Source organism: Oncorhynchus nerka, linkage group LG3 (assembly GCF_034236695.1).
Source record: "Oncorhynchus nerka isolate Pitt River linkage group LG3, Oner_Uvic_2.0, whole genome shotgun sequence".
NCBI classification, from domain to species: domain Eukaryota; kingdom Metazoa; phylum Chordata; class Actinopteri; order Salmoniformes; family Salmonidae; genus Oncorhynchus; species Oncorhynchus nerka.
In genome coordinates this window covers 54,761,327-54,776,196 of record NC_088398.1, presented here as the reverse complement: position 1 = coordinate 54,776,196, position 14,870 = coordinate 54,761,327, and positions in this window count along the sequence as shown.

The window sequence follows — 14,870 nt, the reverse complement described above, 5'->3', positions numbered from 1 at the left end:
CATTTTCAGACTACTAAACAACTATTGACTTAGAATCACAGAGAGTTACTGCAAGTTGCAAACAAACCCAGAGGTGCCTCCAATATTCCACCAGTTCAACTTTAGCATTTCAACATCATCTAATCAGCTATGCTTAGTCTAATACAGTGACAACTAAAAGATACAAAAAATGATTTAGTCCAATCAACATAAACTATGATGTGGCTGTCCATGGTACTGATTTCTGTGTGTGCGTGCAAGTAGAAAAAACATGTTGACTCACCCTACTTGTAGAGAAACGTCATACAGTACACGATTTTAGTTTTCGTTGTCCTAGGCTACCTGGCTAATATACCTGCTCGCTAGCCTAAATGGCTTTCATGAGCAACTATACACCAGGCCAGCTGGTTAACGTTAGCATACTACATCTAGCTACATGTTGAACTTCAATCCTCTCAGGCCAGGGGTACAATATATGAATTTATAGTTGGATCAGAATTGCCGTTATTATCATTGGCCAGTATAGAGAATTAAGTAAAAGCACAAGTCCAAATCCCTATCTCCATCCATGGCTAATTTAGGAAATGGATGATTTTAGCTAGCTAGCTAGCAACCGGAGGACAACAACACAACAATTCCGTCAATAACAACATTTGGCTTCTGAACTGGCTTCCCTTGACACTTTTTTTGGTGCGCCAGGACCCTCCACAGCTGAGCTTACTCAGTTTAGCTCAATGCTGATTGGCTATTATTCATTTTTTTAATTATCAAGGGAGACCAAATGCTCACTGACTTCCCATGCATTCAATGCTATGGGTGTCAAATATGTCATACTCTTTCTGACCAGACAGCATCAGATAGATACGCTACACTTACTGAGACAGAGAGGCGCTGTTTCGTTCGCTCAGATGCTTTCTCCGGTGAAATACATTCAACCTCATGCAAATTGAAGGAAATGTATGAAACACAGAGATGAAAGATATATATATTTATTAATGTCTTTGTCAATTTGTTCGGGAAGCATGGCTTCCTTCCCTTGGCATCCATGAATACACACTATTAAGTTTATGTTCTAAACATGAATAGGACAGATGTTAATGGAACCTGAAACTTTGTGGTCATGGCATGCCAACCCTCTCATCTCGATGACCTGTTATGACGGATCGAGTGAAATTACAGAGTGGACTGTTTTTCTTCTCCTCTATCCCAGTCTCACTGTAAGCAGCAATTACTCTCCTAACTACAGTTTGCAATGTTGTTGTATCCACAACAGTATTTGATGAATAATGTATCCCGGTATATGTGCAATTTCACAGCCCAATCAGACATCAATGTTGCAGGAGGAGTGGGTTGGTGTGTTACAGTATGTGTTATTCAAACACACTCCAGAATCCCTCATATAGCATAACTGCAGGTAAGAACGATGACCTGCAAGAAGATAACTTTTACACAAAGATATTGCTCCCTTATCTGTTTCTGTTATCAGCTAGTAAATCCAGAGTCCATAAACGTGATACTCTCCCTCCATCAGACTCTCCAGGTAGGTAAACACACACACGTACGCACGCACCCACAGTACACACACACACACACACACACACACACACACACACACACACACACACACACACACACACACACACACACACACACACACACACACACACACACACACACACACACACACACACAGACCCAGAGTTTAATTTCCCCACCTCTTCTTTCTGTCTCTGTGTGATCTAGAGACACTGACTGACTGGTAACAAATGATCCTCCTCCCGGCAGCTCAGCTCACTGCAGCAGCCACACAGCTGAAAAAGCATGCAGACACTCAGTGGCAGAATGGCTACTATTCAAATAGATGACTGTTCTTTAATAGTGAAGGGAGGCAACTTTAAGATAGATATCCTCTGTCATTTTCCACTCGGTCATGTTGTTCCCGCTTCCAGATTTCAGTAGAAAGGGCAGGTTTCATTGTAAATGTAAGTCTGCTAAATTAGCACGTATGCTGCTGTTGTCCAAGATGCCAGTGAGCTATAACCACCTATCTAACGGTTCACTGTGAATCACTCCTTAGGTGTTGTTTTATCCTATGTCGTACTATTATTATCACTGTAAAATGGCACCTATTGTTGCCATACTTCTGGACACTATTATGAAAGAGGGATGGGATCTTTTCTTAATGTTCAGAGGGATCTGCAATTCAGGTGTTGGGAGTCAGAGGTACACATGCATAGAGTGTCCCCACAATGAGCGAAATGCCAGAGAAGGGGGTCCCTGATGATTAAGAGCCGCATCTTTCCCCAGGAGGCTCTTTCTTGATAGTTTGTAATGCTGCTGCTGCCAATATTACAATCCTTTCCTCAGCAGAGAGACAGAGAGAAAGAGAGAGAGATCAGTGTGGGTCTGGGCTTATCTATCATATCTAACTGTGGAGTAGTGCAGGGTGGGGGGGGGGGGCTGCTGAGGTACTGAGAGGCCGATTCAGCTTCATAGCCCTGTATTCTGTTGTGCACATACACTTAGCATTCATGAGACTGTATCATATTTGTTCCCAAAGACAGGTCCTCTACTGTCTACATCTCAAAGGACACTGCTGTAATCGAAGTTCACCCCCCTATGATTTAAACACCCCTTCTGTTTCCCTCTTGGCAATGTATTCAGCTTCCCACCCCTATGATGTATGATATAGAGTGAGACATACTGTGTGGTTTGCAGCGGAATATGAAAAAATTCAAGAGGTTCAAACATTTCCGAGCTCTCCGGTGAACCACCTGTGCATTGTTTCATAATTAATTAGCTAATAAAAGGTTTGAAAAAAGAAAGAGATCCAGAGGCTTCCTCTGAATCCACCAACGTAATTAGCACCTTTCTTTCCAACCCAACAACATCACAGGTTTCTCACAGTAATTGCTTCTCTTCAGAGTCGCACCCACAGGATTTCCTATGGCCTCCTAAACCATATGTTTGCCTGCCTCTACTGTATGTATGTGAAGAGTCGGGTAGGTAGGAGTGTGAGCTATAACAAACATGTTATGAAAGAATGGGAGGAAAAGTTAGATGTGATTTCAAATTTACTCAAATATCAGTTGGATTTTCTTTTGGGGGAAAGAGGTGTTCATAGTGTATTTCTAGGCGGTTGTCCTTGAATGTCCCAGGCAAACCTGAGAACCACTGGACATAATTTAGAATGCATTAGGTATTTGCATGCTGTTCAAAAAAACTGTTTCCGTTGGCAAAAACAGCATTTTGTGCAAATATTACAAACCTTTCCTCATCTTTTTCATCTGGGGTTGTTCTTGGGCTTTCCTCCAGGCCTGTAAAAATGTGGATCTGCCAGTATAGCCCAGGGAGAGTTGTCAGAACGAAATGGTTTAATGCAAAATAGATGCATCCCCCATGGTTTTGTTTAAAATAGAGGCAAAGCCATTACCACAGCAGCTAGGGTTCAGTCCAGGAGCCAAGCCAAGCTAAGATCAAGGGAGTTAGTGAAGTTATCATCCATGCACAAACTGGATGCACTTGCTCTACATTACATACACAAAAAAACATGCACTAGCACTACCCAGTTCCATGAAAATACAGCATAACAACAAATCTGAAAAAAAAGATGAGATCTAAAGGCAATTTGATGAGTATAATATCCCAGCGTGTTCTGTAATTTCCTTTCCTCTAACTCAGTAAATAAATCAACCATATTTAACATATTTACTGATTTCTGATGGCTGCTGAATTATGAATCTGAAGAGATTAGAAAGCCAATGCATAGCAGCTTTAGTCATTATCACGATTGCTATCCTTGGACACTGTTGGCTGAGACTTCAAAATATACTGTGCTAACATTAGACATTGTCCTGATTTTTACCCTGATTCTCAGCTAATACAAATAGGTAGCAGGTTGGCATTTATCGTAAATCTTACCCTGGAGGTAGCTCTGCAGAGTGGTCACTAGCTGACACAGCCACAAAATCATTCAATCTGATTTTAGACACTAACCCTAACCATAACCGTTGCTAACATTGCTAACCCTAATGCCTAAACCTCCCCTTAAATTAATACCAAAAACCTCATTTTTGTTTCTGCCTCTGTTTTTCTCGTTCTTCTTGTTTTGACCCTTGCCTGTCCTGACCCTGTACCTGACCACTCTGCCTGTCCCTGAGCCTGCCTACCGTCCTGTATCTTTGCTCCTACTCTGGATTATCAACCCCTGCCCGCCTTGACCTGTTGTTTGCCTGCCCCTGTTGTTATAATAAACATTGTTACTTCATACAGTCAGCACTTGGGTCTTACCTTGATACCTGATAGTACGAACTGGCCATGACTGACCCAGCAGACTTGGACCAGCTCCGCAATGCCATCTCCTCCCAAGGAGCCACCACTGGTAGACACAAGGAGTTGCTTCGCTGTCTAATGGAAGGGTTCCAGGCCGTGGCCGAACGTCACAACCTAGCCTTGGACGCATTGCGGGAGCAATTCCATGGGTTGCCTACTAGGCAGCCTACTACGAAGTTAACCTCCCAGCCCCACTGTAACCCGGCTGGTAGCAGCGGCGTCACCCCGGTTTCCCGGGAACCCCGCTTACCTCCCCCGGAGCGCTACGATGGAGTTTCCAGAACCTGCCGGGCCTTTCTCTATCCAGTGCTCCCTCGTTTTCGAGCTGCAGCCTTCTTCGTTCCCCTCGGACCGCTCGATGATAGTGTACATTATTACGCTGATGTCATGGAGGGCACTTGCCTGGGCCACGGCAGTGTGGGAGCAACAAACTGCCATCTGCCTCAGTCTGGAGGTATTCGTGGTGGAGGTGAGAAAAGTTTTCGAGGCTCCTGTGTCTGGGAGAGAGGCTGCCTGCAAGTTACTCCAGCTTCGGCAGGACACTGTAACGGTTGTCATCTGGAGAAAGAGAGGAGGACCAAGGTGCAGAGTGGTAAGTGTTCATTATTTTAATAAAACAACTGAACACTGAATAAAACAAGAAAAACGACAAACAAACAGTCCTGTAAGGTGACAAAAACACTAAACAGAAAATAATCACCCACAACCAAAATGGGGAAAACAGGCTACCAAGTTATCAATCAGAGACAACGATCGACAGCTGCCTCCGATTGAGAACCATACCAGGCTAAACACAGAAATACAACAAAGAAAAAAGAACATAGACTACCCACCCCAACTCATGCCCTGACCAAACTAACACAAAGACATAATAATGTAACTAAGGTCAGAACGTGACAGACACCCTCAGTGTGGCAGACTATGCGGTAGAGTTGCGCACGCTAGCAGAGGAGGGTACCTGGATCCCTGAAGCGCTGTTCGACACGTTCCTGCACGGATTATTGGAGGAGGTAAAGGATGAGCTGGCAGCCCGAGAACTACAGACGGATCTCGACTCACTCATCGGTTTAACTTCCTATGGTATAGGGGACGGTTGCGTCCCACTTGGGCAAAAAAACAGGGAAAATGCAGCGCTGCAAATGAAAAAAATATATATAAAAATCAAACTTTCATTAAATCACACATGTAAGATACTCAAATAAAGCTACACTCGTTGTGAATCCAGCCAACATGTCAGATTTTTAACCTGTTGCTTCTACTCGGGACGCTTGCGTCCCAACTAGAGCTCTGGAAATGCAAATGCGCTACGCTAAATGCTAATAGTATTAGTTAAAACTCAAAAGTTCATTAAAATACACATGCAGGGTATCGAATTAAAGCTACACTCGTTGTGAATCCAGGCAACAAGTCAGATTTTTAAAATGCTTTTCGGCGAAAGCATGAGAAGCTATTATCTGATAGCATGCAACACCCCAAAAGACCCACAGGGGACGTAAACAAAATAATTAGCATTTCGGCGTTACACAAACCGCACAATAAAATAGAAAACATTCATTACCTTTCACCATCTTCTTTGTTGGCACTCCTAGATGTCCCATAAACACTATTTGGGTCTTTATTTCGATTAAATCGGTCCATATAAAGCCTAGATATCGTTATATGTAGACTGTGTGATAAACGAAAAAACATAGTTTCAAAACGTAACGTCATTTTTTAAATTCAAAAAGTCGACGATAAACTTTCACAAAACACTTCGAAATACGTTTGTAATGCAACTTTAGGTATTAGTAAACGTTAATAAGCGATAAAATTCATCAGGAGGCGATGTAAAGATCATTAGCTGTCCGTCTGGAAAAATGTCCGGCTAGAAACTCAACGAAAATATCCGGTCCTAGACCGGAGGAGATACGGTGTCCTGCATGTGTTTGACCAAGAAAAAACTCGAAGGGAAATGACAAGACTCTAGACACCGTGTGGAAGCTGTAGGTACTGCAACCTCAGTCAATTAATTGTGGTTCACCTTTATCAATGGGTTCAAATAGCGCATGGATATATTTTCCCATTTTCAGTGATCAGTTTTTCCTGTGCTTTTCGATATAAATGCCGTTCTGGTAAAGCCACAGCAGTGATTTAACCAGTTTTTAAACGTCTGAGTGTTTTCTATCCACACAGACTAAGCAAATGCATATACTATATTCCTGGCATGAGTAGCAGGGCGCTGAAATGTTGCGCGATTTTTAACAGAATGTTCAAAAAAGTAGAGGGTCGACTTAAGAGGTTAAAAGGCTTTTCGGCGAAAGCATAAGAAGCTATTATCTGATGATGGCACATTAGTAAACAAAGAGGATAGTTCTTTTTTTTGTAAAATTTTTACACTGTTTTCTCCCCAATTTCGTAGTATCCAATTGTTTAGTAGCTATTACCTTGCCTCATCACTACAACTCCCGTAAGGGCTCGGGAGAGACGAAGGTTGAAAGTCACGCGTCCTCCAATACACAACCCAAGCAAGCCGCACTGCTTCTTAACACAGCGCGCATCCAACCCGGAAGCCAGCCGCACCAATGTGTCGGAGGAAACACCGTGCACCTGGCAACCTTGGTTAGCGCGCACTGCGCCCGGCCCGCCACAGGAGTCGCTGACGCAGAAATAAAATTTAAAACATGCATTACCTTTGACGAGCTTCTTTTGTTGGCACTCCAATATGTCCCATAAACATCACAATTGGTCCTTTTGTTCAATTAATTTCGTCCATATATATCCAAATGTCAATATATTTGACGCGTTTGATCCAGAAAAAAACAGCTTCCAAAAAACGCTACGTCACTACAAAATATTTCAAAAGTTGCCTATAAACTTTTGCCAAAATATTGCAAACTACTTTTGTAATACAACTTTAGGTATTTTTAAACGTTAATAATCAATCAAATTGTAGACGGGTCTATCTGTGTTCAATACAGGAAGACAACAAACCAACACTACTTTTCACGTCTTGCGCACTCAACAGTGTTACCCAGTTCCTCGATGGCCTACTTCTTCATTGCACAAATGAATAACCTCAACTAAATTCCAAAGACTGGTGACATCCAGTGGAAGCGGTAGGAACTGAAAACAGTGAACAGACAGAGACCTAAAAAAAAGCAATTCTGAACGGTTAACAGACAGAGACCACATTTTTTTTATTATTCTGAACGGTTGGTCATCGGGGTTTTGCCTGCTTCATAAGTTCTGTTATACTCACAGACATGATTCAAACATTTTTAGAAGCTTCAGAGTGTTTTCTATCCAAATCTACTAATAATATGCATATCTTATATTCCTGGCATGAGTAGCAGGAAGTTGAAATTGGGCACGCTATTTATCCAAAAGTGAAAATGCTGCCCCCTATACCTTAAGAAGTTAACCATCCGGATCGATGGTCGGGAGAAGAGGTCCGATTGCAGTCCCAATCGCTCACTTAGGGATCCCACCTTGCAGGTGATGAACTCCGAAAGTCCCCAGAATCTACGTCCCCGAGAGGATCCGAGTATACCCGAGTCCCTCTAAGAGCCTACGGCTCTTCCAAAGCCGATGCAGCTCGGCAGGGCTAGGCTGTCTCCAGCCGAACGCGTACGCAGACATGAGACCCAGAGTATTCTGTATTGCGGTACTGCTGGTCATTTTATGTCTACCTGTAACTTCAAAAGACCTAGCTCATTCGTGGGAGTGAGTACACTGGTGGGTCTTAACCTCTCCTGGGTAAGGGGCAGTATTTTGACGTCCGGATGAAATGTGTGCCCAAAGTAAACTGCCTGTTACTCAGGCCCAGAAGGATATGGATATGGATATGGATATAATTGGGAGATTTGGAAAGAAAACACGCTAAAGTTTCTAAAACTGTTAAAATGATGTCTGTGAGTATACCAGAACTGATATGGCAGGCGAAACCCAGAGGACAAAACATCCCCCCCCAAAAAACAATTCAGCCAAACACTATTTTCAATAGCTATCACTTTTATTATAACACCAATTCCTCCCAGATTGCAGTTCCTAGGGCTTCCACTAGATGTCAACAGTCTTTAGAAAGAGTTTCAGGCTGGAGCCAGAAATTGTAGTTTTTCTAGGTGGCTCCAATTTTGGCTGTAGTGTTTCCAAGCGCGTGGGAGAGAACGCGTTCTTTGATATTTTTCTCCTGTGAAGACAATAACGATTCTCTGTCTTAAATTGTATCGTTTATTTGCGTATTAGGGTACCTAAGGTTTGATTATAAACGTTGTTTGACTTGTTTGGAAAAGTTTATTAGTATCGTTTGGGATTCATTTTGTATGCTTTTTGATGGAGGGAAACTGAGTGGATTATTGACTGAAGCGAGCCAGCTAAACTGAGTTTTTATGGATATAACGAAGGACATTATCGAACAAAAGGACCATTTGTGATGTAACTGGGACATTTTGGAGTGCCAACAGAAGAAGATCATCAAAGGTAAGGCATTTGTTATATCGCTATTTCTGACTTTCGTGTCGCACCTGCCTGGTTGAAATATGTTTTTCATGTGTTTGTATGCAGAGTGCTGTCCTCAGATAATCGCATGATATGCTTTCGCCGTAAAGTCTTTTTGAAATCTGACACAGCGGCTGGATTAACTAAAAACCTACCCATTTGAAACTGCCTATTTCTCAGGCCCAGAAACTAGAATATGCATATAATTGACAGCTTAGGATATTGAACACTCTCAGGTTTCCAAAACTGTCAAAATATTGTCTGTGAGTATAACAGCACTGATATTGCAGGCGAAAACCTGAGGAAAATCAAACCAGGAAGTGCTGTTTTTCCTGAAAGCTCTCTGTTCCATTGGATGCCTTGCCTCCATTTAAAGGGATATCAACCAGATTCCTTTTCCTATGGCTTCATCAAGGTGTCAACAGTCTTTACACATAGTTTCAGGCTTTTATTTAGAAACATTTGTGAGAAAGATAACATCTCGTCAGTGGATAGCTGGGTGTCCGCAGAGTTTTGCTTGGGCAACAGAGTTGGGCAGCCATTGTCTCTCACTCTCCTATTGAAAAAAGCGACAATCCCGGTTGATATATTATCGATTATATATTTTAAAAACAACCTGAGGATTGATTATAAAAAACATTTGACATGGTTCTGTGGACATTACGGATACTATTTGGAATTTTCGTCTGCGATGTCGTGACCGCTCGAGCCTGTGGATTTCTGAACATAACGCGCCAAACAAATGGAGGTATTTTGGATATAAAAATAATCCAATCTACTTGGCTGCTAGTGTTTGTAATATTTTGTCTACTGAGAGAGAGATTCTTACATAAAACGCTTGTTATGCTTTCGCCGAAAAGCTGTATTGAAATCTGACACGCCAGGTGGATCAACAACAAGCTAAGCTGTGTTTTGCTATATTGCGCTTGTGATTTCATGAAAATTTAATATTTTTAGTAATTCAATTTGGCGCACTGCAATTCAGCGGGTGTTGATGAAAATGATCCCGCTAAAGGGATGGGTGCGTCAAGAAGTTAACAAGAAGTTAAGCTTTATTTTGATGTTTTACACTTGTGAATTTATGAAAGTTAAATATTTATAATACTGTAGTTTGAATTACACGCTCTGCAATTTCACCGGATGTTGGCCAGGTGGGACGTTACCATCCTGCCCATAAGAAGTTAAAGATAATTGTTCTTCTCCCCTTACTCGCCCCTTTCCCTGCTGTGGGGTGACCAGTCCAAGTCTCTCCATGTACTCATCGACGTTACCCTGGCGTCCGTGCTATGCATCCGAGCTGGGAATCATCCCTCAACCCCTCTCCATTCCCATGGGTGTTAGAGCACTGGACGGGCGCTCTATAGGCCGGGTCACCCACCAGACCACCCCCGTCAACCTACAGGTGTCAGAGAATCCCTGCTGGTTGAGTCTCCGCAGGTTTCCGTGTTATTGGGATTCTCTTGGCTCCAGCAACAGAATCCCTCCATTGACTGGGCTACCGGTGCCATCGTCGGATGGAGCCTGTCCTGCCACACTCATTGCCTGAAGTCAGCTCTGCCTGCCCCGGGACGTCTTTCTAGGGTCTTGGAAATTGCCCCGGACCTCTCCGCCTGCTTCCCAGAATACCAGGACCTCTGGGAGGGGTTCAGTAAGGCCCGGGCCACTTCGCTTCCGCAGCACCAACCAGTATTCAAGAAGGTCAAGCCTGAGGCACTGGCACACCGTTATAGTACCGTGGCTACTACCCAAGAAGCCAAGACCTTTCCCCTCCGCTCCAAGATCATTAGCCCCTCTGCGGTTTGCCCTCGGTTGCCCTGTACCCTTCGTATTTTTCCTACCTTTTCTGTGTCTAGAGTTAAACCCATGTCTGACTGCCCTTTGTCTCCTGTTTCCAGGCCCACCCCTTTCCCTCGTCTCATCGACAGCCAACCGGCGTTCATGGTGGACGCCTCCTGAAGGTTCGACCCCGGGGCAGGGGATTCCAGTACCTTGTTGACTGGGAGGGTTATGGCCCGGAGGAGAGGTGCTGGGTCTCTGTTTGGGACATCCTGGACCCAGGCCTCATCTGAGTTCCAATGCCGGAATCCTGCTCAACCAGGTATGCGCCCAGGTAGGATGTCCCTAGAGGGGGGGGGATCCTATCACTCCCTGATCTGTTTCACCTGTCCTTCTTCTTGTCTCCACCCCCTCCAGGTGTCACCCATCTTCCCATTATCCCCTGTGTATTTATACCTGTGTTTTCTGTCTGTGCCAGTTCATCTTGTTTGTCAGGCTTACCAACGTTCGTCCTGTCAGCTCCTGTCTTTCATTGGCCCTCTTTTTCTCATCCTCCTGGTTTTTGACCATTGCCTGTCCTGACCCTGTACCTGCCCACCTGACCACTCTACCTGTCCCTGACGCTGAGCCTGCCTGCCATTCTGTACCTTTGCTCCACCTCTGGATTACCGAACTCTGCCTGTCCCTGTACCTGAGCCTGCCTGCCGTCCTGTACCTTTGCTCCTACTCTGGCTTATCGACCCCTGCCTGCCTTAACCTGTCATTTGCCTGCCCCTGTTATAATAAACATTGTTACTTCACAGTCAGCACTTGGGTCCTAGCTTGATAACTGATATACAATATAACCAATTTTGTCTTTGCATTTGGCTTATCTATCAACCTGCAAAAAGGTATGGCATTGGACCGGCCTCATATAGCACATTGCAGGTCATATATTCTATAAACAATATTTAACTTTCAATTACAGAATTGCATTAAGGGTGTTATAAAGCAGTTGTGTGGGATGTTGTCAACTGGAAGCACTGCCTTGCTATAGTTGAAAACATCAGGCACCTATTTCCACCAATTAAAGTTACCAGCAAAGTTCGTCCAAATGAGTCAAACAATGTTTTTAACAATCCTCAGGTTGTCTAATATCTAAATAAATCAGACGAGATTACTATGTACAATAGCAAAGGAAAAGAAAGAAGAGCGTGCCCACGTTCACGTGCGAAAAAAGATTACTTTTGCACTGGTGCTCAACTTGGAAAGACTACAAATACTTCTTAATTAAAAAAATTAAAAAAATCTTAAACCTTGTATAAAGACTGTGGTGATCGACGGTATCAAAAGCAACACTAAGGTCTTGGAGCACGAGAACAAATGCAGAGCCTTGGTCTGATGCCATTAAAAGGTCATTTACCACTTTCACAAGTGCAGTCTCAGTGCTATGATTGGGTCTAAAACCAGACCGAAGCATTTCATATACATTGTTAGGCTTCAGGAAGGCTGTGAGTTGCTGCGCAACAGCTTTTTCATTTTTTTTTGAGAGGAACGGGGCATTTGATATAGGCCGATAGTTTAAAAAATATTTTCTGGGTCAATGTTTGGCTTTTTCAAGAGAGGCTTTATTACTGCTACTTTTAGTGAGTTTGGTACACATCAGGTGGATAGTGAGTTCTTCTAGTTCTTAGTTTCCGTTCTTGTAGGTTCATGCTCTACAACATCCGTAGAGTACGACCCTGCCTCACACAGGAAGCAGCGCAGGTCCTAATCCAGGCACTTGTCATCTCCCGTCTGGATTACTGCAACTCGCTGTTGGCTGGGCTCCCTGCCTGTGCCATTAAACCCCTACAACTCATCCAGAACGCCGCAGCCCGTCTGGTGTTCAACCTTCCCAAGTTCTCTCACGTCACCCCGCTCCTCCGCTCTCTCCACTGGCTTCCAGTTGAAGCTCGCATCCGCTACAAGACCATGGTGCTTGCCTACGGAGCTGTGAGGGGAACGGCACCTCAGTACCTCCAGGCTCTGATCAGGCCCTACACCCAAACAAGGGCACTGCGTTCATCCACCTCTGGCCTGCTCGCCTCCCTACCACTGAGGAAGTACAGTTCCCGCGCAGCCCAGTCAAAACTGTTCGCTGCTCTGGCCCCCCAATGGTGGAACAAACTCCCTCACGACGCCAGGACAGCGGAGTCAATCACCACCTTCCGGAGACACCTGAAACCCCACCTCTTTCAGGAATACCTAGGATAGGATAAAGTAATCCTTCTCACCCCCTCCCCCCTTAAAAGATTTAGATGCACTATTGTAAAGTGGCTGTTCCACTGGATGTCTTAAGGTGAACGCACCAATTTGTAAGTCGCTCTGGATAAGAGCGTCTGCTAAATGACTTAAATGTAAATGTAAATGTACTGGAAGCCATAAGAACTGGAATCTGGGAGGCAGAAATGACATATTTCAATAGCATTGCATTCATTGGAAGTCATTCAGAGCTACAAAAAAAACTTTTACGAATCAATTTTCCTCGGGTTTTCACCTGCTATATCAGTTCGGTTATACTCACATACATTATTTTAACAGTTTTAGAAACAGAGTGTTTCCTATCCAATTCTACCAATTATATGCATATCCTATTTTCTGGGCCTGAGTAACATGCAGTTTACTTTGGGCACGTCAGACAGGCGGAAATTCAGGAAACTAGCCTTACTCGCAGAGAGGTTAAATCACTTCTAACCACAGAGTGACCCCTATAGCTACCCATAAAGCACTTAAGGGATCTCACCACGGTGGAAGCAATTTGTCATGTTCACAAAGTAACTCAGCAATTACGATGGTTACATATAGGTATCATGCATCATTGACTTCAAGAAGCCCATCTGAGAACCTAACGAACTGCAAGCAGTGCCAAACTGGGACTAGAGAAACAACATGGGGAATTTGACCTCATATGTCCTATTTTCTTTCAAATGGAAAGCCAATGAGGAATCTCTTTAGATATCTGGGCATCATGCCTCACCTAAACCATGTCCTTCATTATAATTATTCTCTACATATAAAATGTATTTTGATCCATTATTTGGTCATTCTGTAAGGTCAACGGAGAGCTGAGATATAGTTTAGAGTAAGATGTCTGGTTGGCTGTTAACAGAAGTTAGGATTGTGGCAGTCACAGTCGGCAAACAAAGCTAACAACGCCAGCCTGGCATGGCTCCTACTGAAACTATAAACTGGTAGCTTAGAAACTGAGAAAAGGAATGAGAAAGAGAGAATGATGTGCTCTACATGTTAATTATCCTTTGACAATAAACTGTAGCAATTAAATGAAGAAAAATCCCCAGAAGCTTAATTTCTTGCGCTCTCCCTCTCTCTCCCAGTTTTTCGCTCTTTGGCTCAGACCTGGGTTCAAATACAATTTGAAATCTTTAAAGTGCATTTAGTGTATGCTTAAGTCTGCCCGGAGTGTCAGATGGACAACTTTTGCAGTTTTGTGACTATTCAATTGGTTCCATTGAGCCAGACAAGCTCATTCAAGCCCAGGTAAAGTATTTTAAATTATTTTAAACAGTGTTTGAACCCAGTTCTGCTTTGGCTCTCCAACATTATCCATACATCACATTGAGATGTGTCTGAAGTGGGTCATCCCCCACTTCCCTTGTTACCACGTTGCTCAATGAAAACAGTCTCCACATTCATCATTGTGTTCTAAGCTCTTTGTTTTCCAGACACAATTATGTCCCAAACAATGGCATTTGGACAAAAATGTCCATGGGTTGGGACTATCGGGCGGATGTCTGCATTTGCATGGATTGGATATAATACCTGGCTGAAAACACAGCGTCTGTGCTAATTTACAATTTGGCCTGTAAGTCAAGTTGTGTTGTCTCTTATTGATTAAAAACATCCTGATATCACATAACCGTTTTCAAATTTTGGGGAGAATTCTATATTATTAAATCCTACGTCTTGCACATTTTTAGAACATTTTACTAACAAGCTAGGTTTAGAATTTACAACATGTGACAGGTTTACTTAGTGCAACTGAGCCATATACTTTACCTCCATTTCCAACCCCCAGAACCCCCAATGACTATGCACTACCTTTCTGCATTGACAATGGTTATGCTGAACTTTAGTCTACTCTAAAGAAGAAGCTGACTTCATTTGAATTGCAAATATTCAACAGATGGTTCTACATGTATTCATTACAAATCACTGAAAGGAGGAAAAAGAAAACAACTTTAATACAAGTTCTATAAATATGTATCTTCTAAGGACAAACTCCCCCAATAATCAGACATCCTGTAAATCGCATTTCCCATGCTCAA